A 20278-nucleotide genomic window follows, 5' to 3' on the forward strand; every position below is an offset into this window, starting at 1 on the left:
TGCATTATGCTTCTCCATAAGAGATGACTTCCAGGGGAAGTATTCCACCAGAGGATTACCATGCTCAAAGAGCCATCTAGTGGACAGAGACCATATGACAGTCAAAAAAAGGGAAACAATTGGAGATGCCAGGGATTGGACCCAGGGCCTCATCCATGCAAAGCAAGTGCTCTACCACTGAGCTACATCCCCTCGGTATGCAGTGTGTCTGTCCCGCAGACATAATTTTCAGGGAGAACTCTTCTGGTCAAAACATTCTGCCGAGTGAAGCACTAGCAAAAGAGCAGGGAAAACTGGAGCAAGAATGGAAAACCTCATGGTCACACTGAAGCAGTGTGCATTTTGCTTCTCCATAAGAGATGACTTCCAGGGGAAGATATCCACCAGAGGATTACTGTGCTCAAAGGGCCATCTAGTGGATAGAGATCATATGACAGTCAAAAAGAGAAACAAGTGGAAATGCCCCAGGTCCTCATACATGCAAAGCATGCGCTCTACCACTGAGCTACATCCCCGCTGAGAGGACACTTCCTCATCACACCTAAAAGCTTCAGGAGGGAGTGGGCTAAGTAAGGAAAGGGGTTTGCAGTAGTGCATATGAAAAAACATGACAACTGCCAAATTACATCTTACTACTTACAATGACAAAGTTAAAGCGCCAGGTCGATCTTATCACGTTGGTGCCTGAGACATCACATAATGTGACACAGCCATCTCGTATAGATGCCCCAGATTTGAGAAGTGTAGTTATGGAGAAAAAATAAATATATATATATATATATATATATATATATATATATGTATGTCTTCAAACACCAAAAATGAGATAGCACCATTTCGCGCAGGAATTCCTCCAGCCGAAAGCCCACATATGTTGCTAGATAGACTGACACCTCTTTCAGATGTCCTTCTGTATTTGCTGGCTAGTGGAAAGCAACGTGGACCCACCACTCTATAGCTCTGCCGTCATGAGTGTCCATAGCACACTCGGCAGATGTCGCTTCTCTAGGCAGACAAGCAGTGGAATTCTGCGGAAGGTCAATGGTGCTTCCATTGGTTTTGCCACTAGGCGATCCATTGCAGCCCTAGAATGAAGCATAACCCGCTGAATGCATTCAGGGTGTTCTGCGGTGGGAAAGGTCAGAGGGGGTGATAGTTGGTGAGCGTGCACAGCACCTCAGAATGACACCACTGCCTAGCAGGGGGACCGGTGGAGACACTATTCTCAGCCAATGCCCCTCTGTCTGAACGAGTCTGCCTTGTGTCGTCCCGGTAAGAGATCAGGCTAACAGGCTTCCAATGAAAAAAGCAGACATCACACTGAAGCATGGTGCACCGTGCATGTCCACAATCATCGGCTCCAAAGAGAAGACGTTCAGGAACAGGATTTAGTATGGCAAAAGAACACATCATCCTAATTCCTATGTACAGGATAAAAAGCCCACAATTGAGGAAAAATATCACATGGAGATGCCTGGGATCGAACCTGTGGCCTCATATTTCCCAAGTATGTGCTCTACCACTGAGTTACATCCCCACTGCCAGCAAGGAACTGTGAAATCTACCAGATGCTGGCTGGCTGCTTGGGACTAACAGCGCCCAGAACTGACGGTAACTGTCGAATTGGAGTTTCCAAATGGCAGACTTCATTTTAGAGCCACCTGTGTCTGGTTGTCCATAGAAACATGCAGAAAGGCTGCCCCCCCATGCAATTCCCCTGACCAACTAATGAAAAATATCAATATGTTCAAGACTTTTGCTTTTAGAAGCCAGAGATAGGCCCCAGCAGCAGAGCTGGTAGGATATTCCAGCTCAAAACTAACAAGTTACAGAACCTGATCGACTTAGGTTGACAACAGAGGCACATCTGTGGCCACATCCAGTGAAAACAAATTATTTTTAAAGCTAGCCATCATATGCTACAAAGGTACAATGGTGGAGCTATACATTCGGAACCAAAACAATCGACTGAAAAGAAACGCAAGGCAATGCGAATCCTTTCACGATTCTGCACCGTTAAAACTGTGGTGTGAAGGTTCTCTCTGTGCATTTCTATTTGTAGTGATTGTGAAGGCATACAGGATGTTGACACTGGCAGGGACGTAAACCTCAGTGATATATTATAGGCAGGTTTGCCATACGGGCACCAGCGTTTTCTCAGACAAATAGATATGAATGTCGATGATCCTATAATCATGGCCCGAGTTGCAGTGTGAAATACAAAATAACCGGGACAAAATCACACTGATGTTTATGCAAATGGAGATTGAACCCGGGACCTCATACATGCGAAGCATGCGCTCTACCACTGAGCTACATCCCCTCGGTGTGCAGTGGGCCTGTCCTGCAGACATCTTTTCCTGGGAGAATTCTTCCGGTTAAAATATGCTGCCAACTGAAGCACTAGCAAAAGACCAGGGAAAACGGGAGCAAGACTGGAAAAGCACATGGTCAGCTGAAGCAGTGTGCATTATGCTTCTCCATAAGAGATGACTTCCAGGGGAAGTATTCCACCAGAGGATTACCGTGCTCAAAGAGCCATCTAGTGGACAGAGACCATATGACAGTCAAAAAAAGGGAAACAATTGGAGATGCCAGGGATTGGACCCAGGGCCTCATCCATGCAAAGCAAGTGCTCTACCACTGAGCTACATCCCCTTGGTATGCAGTGTGTCTGTCCCGCAGACATAATTTTCAGGGAGAACTCTTCTGGTCAAAACATTCTGCCGAGTGAAGCACTAGCAAAAGAGCAGGGAAAACTGGAGCAAGAATGGAAAACCTCATGGTCACACTGAAGCAGTGTGCATTTTGCTTCTCCATAAGAGATGACTTCCAGGGGAAGATTTCCACCAGAGGATTACTGTGCTCAAAGGGCCATCTAGTGGATAGAGATCATATGACAGTCAAAAAGAGAAACAAGTGGAAATGCCCCAGGTCCTCATACATGCAAAGCATGCGCTCTACCACTGAGCTACATCCCCGCTGAGAGGACACTTCCTCATCACACCTAAAAGCTTCAGGAGGGAGTGGGCTAAGTAAGGAAAGGGGTTTGCAGTAGTGCATATGAAAAAACATGACAACTGCCAAATTACATCTTACTACTTACAATGACAAAGTTAAAGCGCCAGGTCGATCTCATCACGTTGGTGCCTGAGACATCACATAATGTGACACAGCCATCTCGTATAGATGCCCCAGATTTGAGAAGTGTAGTTATGGAGAAAAAATAAATATATATATATATATATATATATATGTATGTCTTCAAACACCAAAATTGAGATAGCACCATTTCGCGCAGGAATTCCTCCAGCCGAAAGCCCACAAATGTTGCTGGATAGACTGACACCTCTTTGGATGTCCTTCTGTATTTGCTGGCTAGTGTAAAGCAACGTGGACCCACCACTCTATAGCTCTGCCGTCAAGAGTGTCCATAGCACACTGGGCAGATGTCGCTTCTCTAGGCAGACAAGCAGTGGAATTCTGCGGAAGGTCAATGGTGCTTCCATTGGTTTTGCCACTAGGCGATCCATTGCAGCCCTAGAATGAAGCATAGCCCGCTGAATACATTCAGGGTGTTCTGCGGTGGGAAAGGTCAGAGGGGGTGATAGTTGGTGAGCGTGCACAGCACCTCAGAATGACACCACTGCCTAGCAGGGGGACCGGTGGAGACACTATTCTCAGCCAATGCCTCTCTGAACGAGTCTGCCTTGTTTCATCCCGGTAAGAGATCAGGCTAACGGGCTTCCAATGAAAAAAGCAGACATCAGACTGAAGCATGGTGCACCGTGCATGTCCACAATCATCGGCTCCAAAGAGAAGACGTTCAGGAACAGGATTTAGTATGGCAAAAGAACACATCATCCTAATTCCTATGTACAGTATAAAAAGCCCACAATTGAGGAAAAATATCACATGGAAATGCCTGGGATCGAACCTGTGGCCTCATACTTCCCAAGTATGTGCTCTACCACTGAATTACATCCCCACTGCCAGCAAGGAACTGTGAAATCTACCAGATGCTGGCTGGCTGCTTGGGACTAACAGCTCCCAGAACTGACGGTAACTGTCGAATTGGAGTTTCCAAATGGCAGACTTCATTTTAGAGCCACCTGTGTCTGGTTGTCCATAGAAACATGCAGAAAGGCTGCCCCCCCCCATGCAATTCCCCTGACCAACTAATGAAAAATATCAATATGTTCAAGACTTTTGCTTTTAGAAGCCAGATATAGGCCCCAGCAGCAGAGCTGGTAGGATATTCCAGCTCAAAACTAACAAGTTACAGAACCTGATCGACTTAGGTTGACAACAGAGGCACATCTGTGGCCACATCCAGTGAAAACAAATTATTTTTAAAGCTAGGCATCATATGCTACAAAGGTACAATGGTGGAGCTATACATTCGGAACCAAAACAATCGACTGAAAAGAAACGCAAGGCAATGCCAATCCTTTCACGATTCTGCACCGTTAAAACTGTGGTGTGATGTTTCTCTCTGTGCATTTCTATTTGTAGTGATTGTGAAGGCATACAGGATGTTGACACTGGCAGGGACGCAAACCTCAGTGATATATTATAGGCAGGTTTGCCATACGGGCACCAGCGTTTTCTCAGACAAATAGATATGAATGTCGATGATCCTATAATCATGGCCCGAGTTGCAGTGTGAAATACAAAATAACCGGGACAAAATCACACTGATGTTTATGCAAATGGAGATGCCGGGGATTGAACCCGGGACCTCATACATGCGAAGCATGCGCTCTACCACTGAGCTACATCCCCTCGGTGTGCGGTGGGCCTGTCCTGCAGACATCTTTTCCTGGGAGAATTCTTCCGGTCAAAATATGCTGCCAACTGAAGCACTAGCAAAAGACCAGGGAAAACGGGAGCAAGACTGGAAAAGCACATGGTCAGCTGAAGCAGTGTGCATTATGCTTCTCCATAAGAGATGACTTCCAGGGGAAGTATTCCACCAGAGGATTACCATGCTCAAAGAGCCATCTAGTGGACAGAGACCATATGACAGTCAAAAAAAGGGAAACAATTGGAGATGCCAGGGATTGGACCCAGGGCCTCATCCATGCAAAGCAAGTGCTCTACCACTGAGCTACATCCCCTCGGTATGCAGTGTGTCTGTCCCGCAGACATAATTTTCAGGGAGAACTCTTCTGGTCAAAACATTCTGCCGAGTGAAGCACTAGCAAAAGAGCAGGGAAAACTGGAGCAAGAATGGAAAACCTCATGGTCACACTGAAGCAGTGTGCATTTTGCTTCTCCATAAGAGATGACTTCCAGGGGAAGATTTCCACCAGAGGATTACTGTGCTCAAAGGGCCATCTAGTGGATAGAGATCATATGACAGTCAAAAAGAGAAACAAGTGGAAATGCCCCAGGTCCTCATACGTGCAAAGCATGCGCTCTACCACTGAGCTACATCCCCGCTGAGAGGACACTTCCTCATCACACCTAAAAGCTTCAGGAGGGAGTGGGCTAAGTAAGGAAAGGGGTTTGCAGTAGTGCATATGAAAAAACATGACAACTGCCAAATTACATCTTACTACTTACAATGACAAAGTTAAAGCGCCAGGTCGATCTCATCACGTTGGTGCCTGAGACATCACATAATGTGACACAGCCATCTCGTATAGATGCCCCAGATTTGAGAAGTGTAGTTATGGAGAAAAAATAAATATATATATATATATATATATATATGTATGTCTTCAAACACCAAAATTGAGATAGCACCATTTCGCGCAGGAATTCCTCCAGCCGAAAGCCCACAAATGTTGCTGGATAGACTGACACCTCTTTGGATGTCCTTCTGTATTTGCTGGCTAGTGTAAAGCAACGTGGACCCACCACTCTATAGCTCTGCCGTCAAGAGTGTCCATAGCACACTGGGCAGATGTCGCTTCTCTAGGCAGACAAGCAGTGGAATTCTGCGGAAGGTCAATGGTGCTTCCATTGGTTTTGCCACTAGGCGATCCATTGCAGCCCTAGAATGAAGCATAGCCCGCTGAATACATTCAGGGTGTTCTGCGGTGGGAAAGGTCAGAGGGGGTGATAGTTGGTGAGCGTGCACAGCACCTCAGAATGACACCACTGCCTAGCAGGGGGACCGGTGGAGACACTATTCTCAGCCAATGCCTCTCTGAACGAGTCTGCCTTGTTTCATCCCGGTAAGAGATCAGGCTAACGGGCTTCCAATGAAAAAAGCAGACATCAGACTGAAGCATGGTGCACCGTGCATGTCCACAATCATCGGCTCCAAAGAGAAGACGTTCAGGAACAGGATTTAGTATGGCAAAAGAACACATCATCCTAATTCCTATGTACAGTATAAAAAGCCCACAATTGAGGAAAAATATCACATGGAAATGCCTGGGATCGAACCTGTGGCCTCATACTTCCCAAGTATGTGCTCTACCACTGAATTACATCCCCACTGCCAGCAAGGAACTGTGAAATCTACCAGATGCTGGCTGGCTGCTTGGGACTAACAGCTCCCAGAACTGACGGTAACTGTCGAATTGGAGTTTCCAAATGGCAGACTTCATTTTAGAGCCACCTGTGTCTGGTTGTCCATAGAAACATGCAGAAAGGCTGCCCCCCCCCATGCAATTCCCCTGACCAACTAATGAAAAATATCAATATGTTCAAGACTTTTGCTTTTAGAAGCCAGAGATAGGCCCCAGCAGCAGAGCTGGTAGGATATTCCAGCTCAAAACTAACAAGTTACAGAACCTGATCGACTTAGGTTGACAACAGAGGCACATCTGTGGCCACATCCAGTGAAAACAAATTATTTTTAAAGCTAGGCATCATATGCTACAAAGGTACAATGGTGGAGCTATACATTCGGAACCAAAACAATCGACTGAAAAGAAACGCAAGGCAATGCCAATCCTTTCACGATTCTGCACCGTTAAAACTGTGGTGTGATGTTTCTCTCTGTGCATTTCTATTTGTAGTGATTGTGAAGGCATACAGGATGTTGACACTGGCAGGGACGCAAACCTCAGTGATATATTATAGGCAGGTTTGCCATACGGGCACCAGCGTTTTCTCAGACAAATAGATATGAATGTCGATGATCCTATAATCATGGCCCGAGTTGCAGTGTGAAATACAAAATAACCGGGACAAAATCACACTGATGTTTATGCAAATGGAGATGCCGGGGATTGAACCCGGGACCTCATACATGCGAAGCATGCGCTCTACCACTGAGCTACATCCCCTCGGTGTGCGGTGGGCCTGTCCTGCAGACATCTTTTCCTGGGAGAATTCTTCCGGTCAAAATATGCTGCCAACTGAAGCACTAGCAAAAGACCAGGGAAAACGGGAGCAAGACTGGAAAAGCACATGGTCAGCTGAAGCAGTGTGCATTATGCTTCTCCATAAGAGATGACTTCCAGGGGAAGTATTCCACCAGAGGATTACCATGCTCAAAGAGCCATCTAGTGGACAGAGACCATATGACAGTCAAAAAAAGGGAAACAATTGGAGATGCCAGGGATTGGACCCAGGGCCTCATCCATGCAAAGCAAGTGCTCTACCACTGAGCTACATCCCCTCGGTATGCAGTGTGTCTGTCCCGCAGACATAATTTTCAGGGAGAACTCTTCTGGTCAAAACATTCTGCCGAGTGAAGCACTAGCAAAAGAGCAGGGAAAACTGGAGCAAGAATGGAAAACCTCATGGTCACACTGAAGCAGTGTGCATTTTGCTTCTCCATAAGAGATGACTTCCAGGGGAAGATATCCACCAGAGGATTACTGTGCTCAAAGGGCCATCTAGTGGATAGAGATCATATGACAGTCAAAAAGAGAAACAAGTGGAAATGCCCCAGGTCCTCATACATGCAAAGCATGCGCTCTACCACTGAGCTACATCCCCGCTGAGAGGACACTTCCTCATCACACCTAAAAGCTTCAGGAGGGAGTGGGCTAAGTAAGGAAAGGGGTTTGCAGTAGTGCATATGAAAAAACATGACAACTGCCAAATTACATCTTACTACTTACAATGACAAAGTTAAAGCGCCAGGTCGATCTTATCACGTTGGTGCCTGAGACATCACATAATGTGACACAGCCATCTCGTATAGATGCCCCAGATTTGAGAAGTGTAGTTATGGAGAAAAAATAAATATATATATATATATATATATATATATATATATATATATGTATGTCTTCAAACACCAAAAATGAGATAGCACCATTTCGCACAGGAATTCCTCCAGCCGAAAGCCCACATATGTTGCTAGATAGACTGACACCTCTTTCAGATGTCCTTCTGTATTTGCTGGCTAGTGGAAAGCAACGTGGACCCACCACTCTATAGCTCTGCCGTCATGAGTGTCCATAGCACACTCGGCAGATGTCGCTTCTCTAGGCAGACAAGCAGTGGAATTCTGCGGAAGGTCAATGGTGCTTCCATTGGTTTTGCCACTAGGCGATCCATTGCAGCCCTAGAATGAAGCATAACCCGCTGAATGCATTCAGGGTGTTCTGCGGTGGGAAAGGTCAGAGGGGGTGATAGTTGGTGAGCGTGCACAGCACCTCAGAATGACACCACTGCCTAGCAGGGGGACCGGTGGAGACACTATTCTCAGCCAATGCCCCTCTGTCTGAACGAGTCTGCCTTGTGTCGTCCCGGTAAGAGATCAGGCTAACAGGCTTCCAATGAAAAAAGCAGACATCACACTGAAGCATGGTGCACCGTGCATGTCCACAATCATCGGCTCCAAAGAGAAGACGTTCAGGAACAGGATTTAGTATGGCAAAAGAACACATCATCCTAATTCCTATGTACAGGATAAAAAGCCCACAATTGAGGAAAAATATCACATGGAGATGCCTGGGATCGAACCTGTGGCCTCATATTTCCCAAGTATGTGCTCTACCACTGAGTTACATCCCCACTGCCAGCAAGGAACTGTGAAATCTACCAGATGCTGGCTGGCTGCTTGGGACTAACAGCGCCCAGAACTGATGGTAACTGTCGAATTGGAGTTTCCAAATGGCAGACTTCATTTTAGAGCCACCTGTGTCTGGTTGTCCATAGAAACATGCAGAAAGGCTGCCCCCCCATGCAATTCCCCTGACCAACTAATGAAAAATATCAATATGTTCAAGACTTTTGCTTTTAGAAGCCAGAGATAGGCCCCAGCAGCAGAGCTGGTAGGATATTCCAGCTCAAAACTAACAAGTTACAGAACCTGATCGACTTAGGTTGACAACAGAGGCACATCTGTGGCCACATCCAGTGAAAACAAATTATTTTTAAAGCTAGCCATCATATGCTACAAAGGTACAATGGTGGAGCTATACATTCGGAACCAAAACAATCGACTGAAAAGAAACGCAAGGCAATGCGAATCCTTTCACGATTCTGCACCGTTAAAACTGTGGTGTGAAGGTTCTCTCTGTGCATTTCTATTTGTAGTGATTGTGAAGGCATACAGGATGTTGACACTGGCAGGGACGTAAACCTCAGTGATATATTATAGGCAGGTTTGCCATACGGGCACCAGCGTTTTCTCAGACAAATAGATATGAATGTCGATGATCCTATAATCATGGCCCGAGTTGCAGTGTGAAATACAAAATAACCGGGACAAAATCACACTGATGTTTATGCAAATGGAGATGCCGGGGATTGAACCCGGGACCTCATACATGCGAAGCATGCGCTCTACCACTGAGCTACATCCCCTCGGTGTGCAGTGGGCCTGTCCTGCAGACATCTTTTCCTGGGAGAATTCTTCCGGTTAAAATATGCTGCCAACTGAAGCACTAGCAAAAGACCAGGGAAAACGGGAGCAAGACTGGAAAAGCACATGGTCAGCTGAAGCAGTGTGCATTATGCTTCTCCATAAGAGATGACTTCCAGGGGAAGTATTCCACCAGAGGATTACCGTGCTCAAAGAGCCATCTAGTGGACAGAGACCATATGACAGTCAAAAAAAGGGAAACAATTGGAGATGCCAGGGATTGGACCCAGGGCCTCATCCATGCAAAGCAAGTGCTCTACCACTGAGCTACATCCCCTTGGTATGCAGTGTGTCTGTCCCGCAGACATAATTTTCAGGGAGAACTCTTCTGGTCAAAACATTCTGCCGAGTGAAGCACTAGCAAAAGAGCAGGGAAAACTGGAGCAAGAATGGAAAACCTCATGGTCACACTGAAGCAGTGTGCATTTTGCTTCTCCATAAGAGATGACTTCCAGGGGAAGATTTCCACCAGAGGATTACTGTGCTCAAAGGGCCATCTAGTGGATAGAGATCATATGACAGTCAAAAAGAGAAACAAGTGGAAATGCCCCAGGTCCTCATACATGCAAAGCATGCGCTCTACCACTGAGCTACATCCCCGCTGAGAGGACACTTCCTCATCACACCTAAAAGCTTCAGGAGGGAGTGGGCTAAGTAAGGAAAGGGGTTTGCAGTAGTGCATATGAAAAAACATGACAACTGCCAAATTACATCTTACTACTTACAATGACAAAGTTAAAGCGCCAGGTCGATCTCATCACGTTGGTGCCTGAGACATCACATAATGTGACACAGCCATCTCGGATAGATGCCCCAGATTTGAGAAGTGTAGTTATGGAGAAAAAATAAATATATATATATATATATATGTATGTCTTCAAACACCAAAAATGAGATAGCACCATTTCGCGCAGGAATTCCTCCAGCCGAAAGCCCACAAATGTTGCTGGATAGACTGACACCTCTTTCGGATGTCCTTCTGTATTTGCTGGCTAGTGGAAAGCAACGTGGACCCACCACTCTATAGCTCTGCCGTCATGAGTGTCCATAGCACACTCGGCAGATGTCGCTTCTCTAGGCAGACAAGCAGTGGAATTCTGCGGAAGGTCAATGGTGCTTCCATTGGTTTTGCCACTAGGCGATCCATTGCAGCCCTAGAATGAAGCATAACCCGCTGAATGCATTCAGGGTGTTCTGCGGTGGGAAAGGTCAGAGGGGGTGATAGTTGGTGAGCGTGCACAGCACCTCAGAATGACACCACTGCCTAGCAGGGGGACCGGTGGAGACACTATTCTCAGCCAATGCCCCTCTGTCTGAACGAGTCTGCCTTGTGTCGTCCCGGTAAGAGATCAGGCTAACAGGCTTCCAATGAAAAAAGCAGACATCACACTGAAGCATGGTGCACCGTGCATGTCCACAATCATCGGCTCCAAAGAGAAGACGTTCAGGAACAGGATTTAGTATGGCAAAAGAACACATCATCCTAATTCCTATGTACAGTATAAAAAGCCCACAATTGAGGAAAAATATCACATGGAAATGCCTGGGATCGAACCTGTGGCCTCATACTTCCCAAGTATGTGCTCTACCACTGAATTACATCCCCACTGCCAGCAAGGAACTGTGAAATCTACCAGATGCTGGCTGGCTGCTTGGGACTAACAGCTCCCAGAACTGACGGTAACTGTCGAATTGGAGTTTCCAAATGGCAGACTTCATTTTAGAGCCACCTGTGTCTGGTTGTCCATAGAAACATGCAGAAAGGCTGCCCCCCCCCATGCAATTCCCCTGACCAACTAATGAAAAATATCAATATGTTCAAGACTTTTGCTTTTAGAAGCCAGAGATAGGCCCCAGCAGCAGAGCTGGTAGGATATTCCAGCTCAAAACTAACAAGTTACAGAACCTGATCGACTTAGGTTGACAACAGAGGCACATCTGTGGCCACATCCAGTGAAAACAAATTATTTTTAAAGCTAGGCATCATATGCTACAAAGGTACAATGGTGGAGCTATACATTCGGAACCAAAACAATCGACTGAAAAGAAACGCAAGGCAATGCCAATCCTTTCACGATTCTGCACCGTTAAAACTGTGGTGTGATGTTTCTCTCTGTGCATTTCTATTTGTAGTGATTGTGAAGGCATACAGGATGTTGACACTGGCAGGGACGCAAACCTCAGTGATATATTATAGGCAGGTTTGCCATACGGGCACCAGCGTTTTCTCAGACAAATAGATATGAATGTCGATGATCCTATAATCATGGCCCGAGTTGCAGTGTGAAATACAAAATAACCGGGACAAAATCACACTGATGTTTATGCAAATGGAGATGCCGGGGATTGAACCCGGGACCTCATACATGCGAAGCATGCGCTCTACCACTGAGCTACATCCCCTCGGTGTGCGGTGGGCCTGTCCTGCAGACATCTTTTCCTGGGAGAATTCTTCCGGTCAAAATATGCTGCCAACTGAAGCACTAGCAAAAGACCAGGGAAAACGGGAGCAAGACTGGAAAAGCACATGGTCAGCTGAAGCAGTGTGCATTATGCTTCTCCATAAGAGATGACTTCCAGGGGAAGTATTCCACCAGAGGATTACCATGCTCAAAGAGCCATCTAGTGGACAGAGACCATATGACAGTCAAAAAAAGGGAAACAATTGGAGATGCCAGGGATTGGACCCAGGGCCTCATCCATGCAAAGCAAGTGCTCTACCACTGAGCTACATCCCCTCGGTATGCAGTGTGTCTGTCCCGCAGACATAATTTTCAGGGAGAACTCTTCTGGTCAAAACATTCTGCCGAGTGAAGCACTAGCAAAAGAGCAGGGAAAACTGGAGCAAGAATGGAAAACCTCATGGTCACACTGAAGCAGTGTGCATTTTGCTTCTCCATAAGAGATGACTTCCAGGGGAAGATTTCCACCAGAGGATTACTGTGCTCAAAGGGCCATCTAGTGGATAGAGATCATATGACAGTCAAAAAGAGAAACAAGTGGAAATGCCCCAGGTCCTCATACGTGCAAAGCATGCGCTCTACCACTGAGCTACATCCCCGCTGAGAGGACACTTCCTCATCACACCTAAAAGCTTCAGGAGGGAGTGGGCTAAGTAAGGAAAGGGGTTTGCAGTAGTGCATATGAAAAAACATGACAACTGCCAAATTACATCTTACTACTTACAATGACAAAGTTAAAGCGCCAGGTCGATCTCATCACGTTGGTGCCTGAGACATCACATAATGTGACACAGCCATCTCGTATAGATGCCCCAGATTTGAGAAGTGTAGTTATGGAGAAAAAATAAATATATATATATATATATATATATATGTATGTCTTCAAACACCAAAATTGAGATAGCACCATTTCGCGCAGGAATTCCTCCAGCCGAAAGCCCACAAATGTTGCTGGATAGACTGACACCTCTTTGGATGTCCTTCTGTATTTGCTGGCTAGTGTAAAGCAACGTGGACCCACCACTCTATAGCTCTGCCGTCAAGAGTGTCCATAGCACACTGGGCAGATGTCGCTTCTCTAGGCAGACAAGCAGTGGAATTCTGCGGAAGGTCAATGGTGCTTCCATTGGTTTTGCCACTAGGCGATCCATTGCAGCCCTAGAATGAAGCATAGCCCGCTGAATACATTCAGGGTGTTCTGCGGTGGGAAAGGTCAGAGGGGGTGATAGTTGGTGAGCGTGCACAGCACCTCAGAATGACACCACTGCCTAGCAGGGGGACCGGTGGAGACACTATTCTCAGCCAATGCCTCTCTGAACGAGTCTGCCTTGTTTCATCCCGGTAAGAGATCAGGCTAACGGGCTTCCAATGAAAAAAGCAGACATCAGACTGAAGCATGGTGCACCGTGCATGTCCACAATCATCGGCTCCAAAGAGAAGACGTTCAGGAACAGGATTTAGTATGGCAAAAGAACACATCATCCTAATTCCTATGTACAGTATAAAAAGCCCACAATTGAGGAAAAATATCACATGGAAATGCCTGGGATCGAACCTGTGGCCTCATACTTCCCAAGTATGTGCTCTACCACTGAATTACATCCCCACTGCCAGCAAGGAACTGTGAAATCTACCAGATGCTGGCTGGCTGCTTGGGACTAACAGCTCCCAGAACTGACGGTAACTGTCGAATTGGAGTTTCCAAATGGCAGACTTCATTTTAGAGCCACCTGTGTCTGGTTGTCCATAGAAACATGCAGAAAGGCTGCCCCCCCCCATGCAATTCCCCTGACCAACTAATGAAAAATATCAATATGTTCAAGACTTTTGCTTTTAGAAGCCAGAGATAGGCCCCAGCAGCAGAGCTGGTAGGATATTCCAGCTCAAAACTAACAAGTTACAGAACCTGATCGACTTAGGTTGACAACAGAGGCACATCTGTGGCCACATCCAGTGAAAACAAATTATTTTTAAAGCTAGGCATCATATGCTACAAAGGTACAATGGTGGAGCTATACATTCGGAACCAAAACAATCGACTGAAAAGAAACGCAAGGCAATGCCAATCCTTTCACGATTCTGCACCGTTAAAACTGTGGTGTGATGTTTCTCTCTGTGCATTTCTATTTGTAGTGATTGTGAAGGCATACAGGATGTTGACACTGGCAGGGACGCAAACCTCAGTGATATATTATAGGCAGGTTTGCCATACGGGCACCAGCGTTTTCTCAGACAAATAGATATGAATGTCGATGATCCTATAATCATGGCCCGAGTTGCAGTGTGAAATACAAAATAACCGGGACAAAATCACACTGATGTTTATGCAAATGGAGATGCCGGGGATTGAACCCGGGACCTCATACATGCGAAGCATGCGCTCTACCACTGAGCTACATCCCCTCGGTGTGCGGTGGGCCTGTCCTGCAGACATCTTTTCCTGGGAGAATTCTTCCGGTCAAAATATGCTGCCAACTGAAGCACTAGCAAAAGACCAGGGAAAACGGGAGCAAGACTGGAAAAGCACATGGTCAGCTGAAGCAGTGTGCATTATGCTTCTCCATAAGAGATGACTTCCAGGGGAAGTATTCCACCAGAGGATTACCATGCTCAAAGAGCCATCTAGTGGACAGAGACCATATGACAGTCAAAAAAAGGGAAACAATTGGAGATGCCAGGGATTGGACCCAGGGCCTCATCCATGCAAAGCAAGTGCTCTACCACTGAGCTACATCCCCTCGGTATGCAGTGTGTCTGTCCCGCAGACATAATTTTCAGGGAGAACTCTTCTGGTCAAAACATTCTGCCGAGTGAAGCACTAGCAAAAGAGCAGGGAAAACTGGAGCAAGAATGGAAAACCTCATGGTCACACTGAAGCAGTGTGCATTTTGCTTCTCCATAAGAGATGACTTCCAGGGGAAGATATCCACCAGAGGATTACTGTGCTCAAAGGGCCATCTAGTGGATAGAGATCATATGACAGTCAAAAAGAGAAACAAGTGGAAATGCCCCAGGTCCTCATACATGCAAAGCATGCGCTCTACCACTGAGCTACATCCCCGCTGAGAGGACACTTCCTCATCACACCTAAAAGCTTCAGGAGGGAGTGGGCTAAGTAAGGAAAGGGGTTTGCAGTAGTGCATATGAAAAAACATGACAACTGCCAAATTACATCTTACTACTTACAATGACAAAGTTAAAGCGCCAGGTCGATCTTATCACGTTGGTGCCTGAGACATCACATAATGTGACACAGCCATCTCGTATAGATGCCCCAGATTTGAGAAGTGTAGTTATGGAGAAAAAATAAATATATATATATATATATATATATATATATATATATATGTATGTCTTCAAACACCAAAAATGAGATAGCACCATTTCGCGCAGGAATTCCTCCAGCCGAAAGCCCACATATGTTGCTAGATAGACTGACACCTCTTTCAGATGTCCTTCTGTATTTGCTGGCTAGTGGAAAGCAACGTGGACCCACCACTCTATAGCTCTGCCGTCATGAGTGTCCATAGCACACTCGGCAGATGTCGCTTCTCTAGGCAGACAAGCAGTGGAATTCTGCGGAAGGTCAATGGTGCTTCCATTGGTTTTGCCACTAGGCGATCCATTGCAGCCCTAGAATGAAGCATAACCCGCTGAATGCATTCAGGGTGTTCTGCGGTGGGAAAGGTCAGAGGGGGTGATAGTTGGTGAGCGTGCACAGCACCTCAGAATGACACCACTGCCTAGCAGGGGGACCGGTGGAGACACTATTCTCAGCCAATGCCCCTCTGTCTGAACGAGTCTGCCTTGTGTCGTCCCGGTAAGAGATCAGGCTAACAGGCTTCCAATGAAAAAAGCAGACATCACACTGAAGCATGGTGCACCGTGCATGTCCACAATCATCGGCTCCAAAGAGAAGACGTTCAGGAACAGGATTTAGTATGGCAAAAGAACACATCATCCTAATTCCTATGTACAGGATAAAAAGCCCACAATTGAGGAAAAATATCACATGGAGATGCCTGGGATCGAACCTGTGGCCTCATATTTCCCAAGTATGTGCTCTACCACTGAGTTACATCCCCACTGCCAGCAAGGAACTGTGAAATCTACCAGATGCTGGCTGGCTGCTTGGGACTAACAGCGCCCAGAACTGACGGTAACTGTCGAATTGGAGTTTCCAAATGGCAGACTTCATTTTAGAGCCACCTGTGTCTGGTTGTCCATAGAAACATGCAGAAAGGCTGCCCCCCCATGCAATTCCCCTGACCAACTAATGAAAAATATCAATATGTTCAAGACTTTTGCTTTTAGAAGCCAGAGATAGGCCCCAGCAGCAGAGCTGGTAGGATATTCCAGCTCAAAACTAACAAGTTACAGAACCTGATCGACTTAGGTTGACAACAGAGGCACATCTGTGGCCACATCCAGTGAAAACAAATTATTTTTAAAGCTAGCCATCATATGCTACAAAGGTACAATGGTGGAGCTATACATTCGGAACCAAAACAATCGACTGAAAAGAAACGCAAGGCAATGCGAATCCTTTCACGATTCTGCACCGTTAAAACTGTGGTGTGAAGGTTCTCTCTGTGCATTTCTATTTGTAGTGATTGTGAAGGCATACAGGATGTTGACACTGGCAGGGACGTAAACCTCAGTGATATATTATAGGCAGGTTTGCCATACGGGCACCAGCGTTTTCTCAGACAAATAGATATGAATGTCGATGATCCTATAATCATGGCCCGAGTTGCAGTGTGAAATACAAAATAACCGGGACAAAATCACACTGATGTTTATGCAAATGGAGATTGAACCCGGGACCTCATACATGCGAAGCATGCGCTCTACCACTGAGCTACATCCCCTCGGTGTGCAGTGGGCCTGTCCTGCAGACATCTTTTCCTGGGAGAATTCTTCCGGTTAAAATATGCTGCCAACTGAAGCACTAGCAAAAGACCAGGGAAAACGGGAGCAAGACTGGAAAAGCACATGGTCAGCTGAAGCAGTGTGCATTATGCTTCTCCATAAGAGATGACTTCCAGGGGAAGTATTCCACCAGAGGATTACCGTGCTCAAAGAGCCATCTAGTGGACAGAGACCATATGACAGTCAAAAAAAGGGAAACAATTGGAGATGCCAGGGATTGGACCCAGGGCCTCATCCATGCAAAGCAAGTGCTCTACCACTGAGCTACATCCCCTTGGTATGCAGTGTGTCTGTCCCGCAGACATAATTTTCAGGGAGAACTCTTCTGGTCAAAACATTCTGCCGAGTGAAGCACTAGCAAAAGAGCAGGGAAAACTGGAGCAAGAATGGAAAACCTCATGGTCACACTGAAGCAGTGTGCATTTTGCTTCTCCATAAGAGATGACTTCCAGGGGAAGATTTCCACCAGAGGATTACTGTGCTCAAAGGGCCATCTAGTGGATAGAGATCATATGACAGTCAAAAAGAGAAACAAGTGGAAATGCCCCAGGTCCTCATACATGCAAAGCATGCGCTCTACCACTGAGCTACATCCCCGCTGAGAGGACACTTCCTCATCACACCTAAAAGCTTCAGGAGGGAGTGGGCTAAGTAAGGAAAGGGGTTTGCAGTAGTGCATATGAAAAAACATGACAACTGCCAAATTACATCTTACTACTTACAATGACAAAGTTAAAGCGCCAGGTCGATCTCATCACGTTGGTGCCTGAGACATCACATAATGTGACACAGCCATCTCGGATAGATGCCTCAGATTTGAGAAGTGTAGTTATGGAGAAAAAATAAATATATATATATATATATATGTATGTCTTCAAACACCAAAAATGAGATAGCACCATTTCGCGCAGGAATTCCTCCAGCCGAAAGCCCACAAATGTTGCTGGATAGACTGACACCTCTTTCGGATGTCCTTCTGTATTTGCTGGCTAGTGGAAAGCAACGTGGACCCACCACTCTATAGCTCTGCCGTCATGAGTGTCCATAGCACACTCGGCAGATGTCGCTTCTCTAGGCAGACAAGCAGTGGAATTCTGCGGAAGGTCAATGGTGCTTCCATTGGTTTTGCCACTAGGCGATCCATTGCAGCCCTAGAATGAAGCATAACCCGCTGAATGCATTCAGGGTGTTCTGCGGTGGGAAAGGTCAGAGGGGGTGATAGTTGGTGAGCGTGCACAGCACCTCAGAATGACACCACTGCCTAGCAGGGGGACCGGTGGAGACACTATTCTCAGCCAATGCCCCTCTGTCTGAACGAGTCTGCCTTGTGTCGTCCCGGTAAGAGATCAGGCTAACAGGCTTCCAATGAAAAAAGCAGACGTCACACTGAAGCATGGTGCACCGTGCATGTCCACAATCATCGGCTCCAAAGAGAAGACGTTCAGGAACAGGATTTAGTATGGCAAAAGAACACATCATCCTAATTCCTATGTACAGTATAAAAAGCCCACAATTGAGGAAAAATATCACATGGAAATGCCTGGGATCGAACCTGTGGCCTCATACTTCCCAAGTATGTGCTCTACCACTGAATTACATCCCCACTGCCAGCAAGGAACTGTGAAATCTACCAGATGCTGGCTGGCTGCTTGGGACTAACAGCTCCCAGAACTGACGGTAACTGTCGAATTGGAGTTTCCAAATGGCAGACTTCATTTTAGAGCCACCTGTGTCTGGTTGTCCATAGAAACATGCAGAAAGGCTGCCCCCCCCCATGCAATTCCCCTGACCAACTAATGAAAAATATCAATATGTTCAAGACTTTTGCTTTTAGAAGCCAGAGATAGGCCCCAGCAGCAGAGCTGGTAGGATATTCCAGCTCAAAACTAACAAGTTACAGAACCTGATCGACTTAGGTTGACAACAGAGGCACATCTGTGGCCACATCCAGTGAAAACAAATTATTTTTAAAGCTAGGCATCATATGCTACAAAGGTACAATGGTGGAGCTATACATTCGGAACCAAAACAATCGACTGAAAAGAAACGCAAGGCAATGCCAATCCTTTCACGATTCTGCACCGTTAAAACTGTGGTGTGATGTTTCTCTCTGTGCATTTCTATTTGTAGTGATTGTGAAGGCATACAGGATGTTGACACTGGCAGGGACGCAAACCTCAGTGATATATTATAGGCAGGTTTGCCATACGGGCACCAGCGTTTTCTCAGACAAATAGATATGAATGTCGATGATCCTATAATCATGGCCCGAGTTGCAGTGTGAAATACAAAATAACCGGGACAAAATCACACTGATGTTTATGCAAATGGAGATGCCGGGGATTGAACCCGGGACCTCATACATGCGAAGCATGCGCTCTACCACTGAGCTACATCCCCTCGGTGTGCGGTGGGCCTGTCCTGCAGACATCTTTTCCTGGGAGAATTCTTCCGGTCAAAATATGCTGCCAACTGAAGCACTAGCAAAAGACCAGGGAAAACGGGAGCAAGACTGGAAAAGCACATGGTCAGCTGAAGCAGTGTGCATTATGCTTCTCCATAAGAGATGACTTCCAGGGGAAGTATTCCACCAGAGGATTACCATGCTCAAAGAGCCATCTAGTGGACAGAGACCATATGACAGTCAAAAAAAGGGAAACAATTGGAGATGCCAGGGATTGGACCCAGGGCCTCATCCATGCAAAGCAAGTGCTCTACCACTGAGCTACATCCCCTCGGTATGCAGTGTGTCTGTCCCGCAGACATAATTTTCAGGGAGAACTCTTCTGGTCAAAACATTCTGCCGAGTGAAGCACTAGCAAAAGAGCAGGGAAAACTGGAGCAAGAATGGAAAACCTCATGGTCACACTGAAGCAGTGTGCATTTTGCTTCTCCATAAGAGATGACTTCCAGGGGAAGATTTCCACCAGAGGATTACTGTGCTCAAAGGGCCATCTAGTGGATAGAGATCATATGACAGTCAAAAAGAGAAACAAGTGGAAATGCCCCAGGTCCTCATACGTGCAAAGCATGCGCTCTACCACTGAGCTACATCCCCGCTGAGAGGACACTTCCTCATCACACCTAAAAGCTTCAGGAG

At 46.3% G+C, this 20278-nt stretch overlaps 6 non-coding genes across 6 annotated transcripts; all 6 read right to left on the reverse strand.

The window, feature by feature from the left end:
* Positions 1-4713: 4713 nt before the first annotated feature.
* TRNAA-CGC (transfer RNA alanine (anticodon CGC)) lies at positions 4714-4785 on the reverse strand. Its single transcript has one exon. It is a non-coding gene; the product is annotated as a tRNA-Ala (tRNA).
* Positions 4786-7175: 2390 nt separating this feature from the next.
* Positions 7176-7247, reverse strand: TRNAA-CGC (transfer RNA alanine (anticodon CGC)). The gene has a single exon. It is a non-coding gene; the product is annotated as a tRNA-Ala (tRNA).
* A 2407-nt stretch (positions 7248-9654) lies between these two features.
* TRNAA-CGC (transfer RNA alanine (anticodon CGC)) lies at positions 9655-9726 on the reverse strand. Its single transcript has one exon. It is a non-coding gene; the product is annotated as a tRNA-Ala (tRNA).
* A 2389-nt stretch (positions 9727-12115) lies between these two features.
* Positions 12116-12187, reverse strand: TRNAA-CGC (transfer RNA alanine (anticodon CGC)). Its single transcript has one exon. It is a non-coding gene; the product is annotated as a tRNA-Ala (tRNA).
* A 2390-nt stretch (positions 12188-14577) lies between these two features.
* On the reverse strand, positions 14578-14649 carry TRNAA-CGC (transfer RNA alanine (anticodon CGC)). Its single transcript has one exon. It is a non-coding gene; the product is annotated as a tRNA-Ala (tRNA).
* A 4857-nt stretch (positions 14650-19506) lies between these two features.
* Positions 19507-19578, reverse strand: TRNAA-CGC (transfer RNA alanine (anticodon CGC)). The gene has a single exon. It is a non-coding gene; the product is annotated as a tRNA-Ala (tRNA).
* Positions 19579-20278: the final 700 nt, after the last annotated feature.

Source organism: Ambystoma mexicanum (assembly GCF_040938575.1).
Source record: "Ambystoma mexicanum isolate Mex_15411 chromosome 12 unlocalized genomic scaffold, UKY_AmexF1_1 Mex_chr12_unloc.1, whole genome shotgun sequence".
NCBI lineage: Eukaryota > Metazoa > Chordata > Amphibia > Caudata > Ambystomatidae > Ambystoma > Ambystoma mexicanum.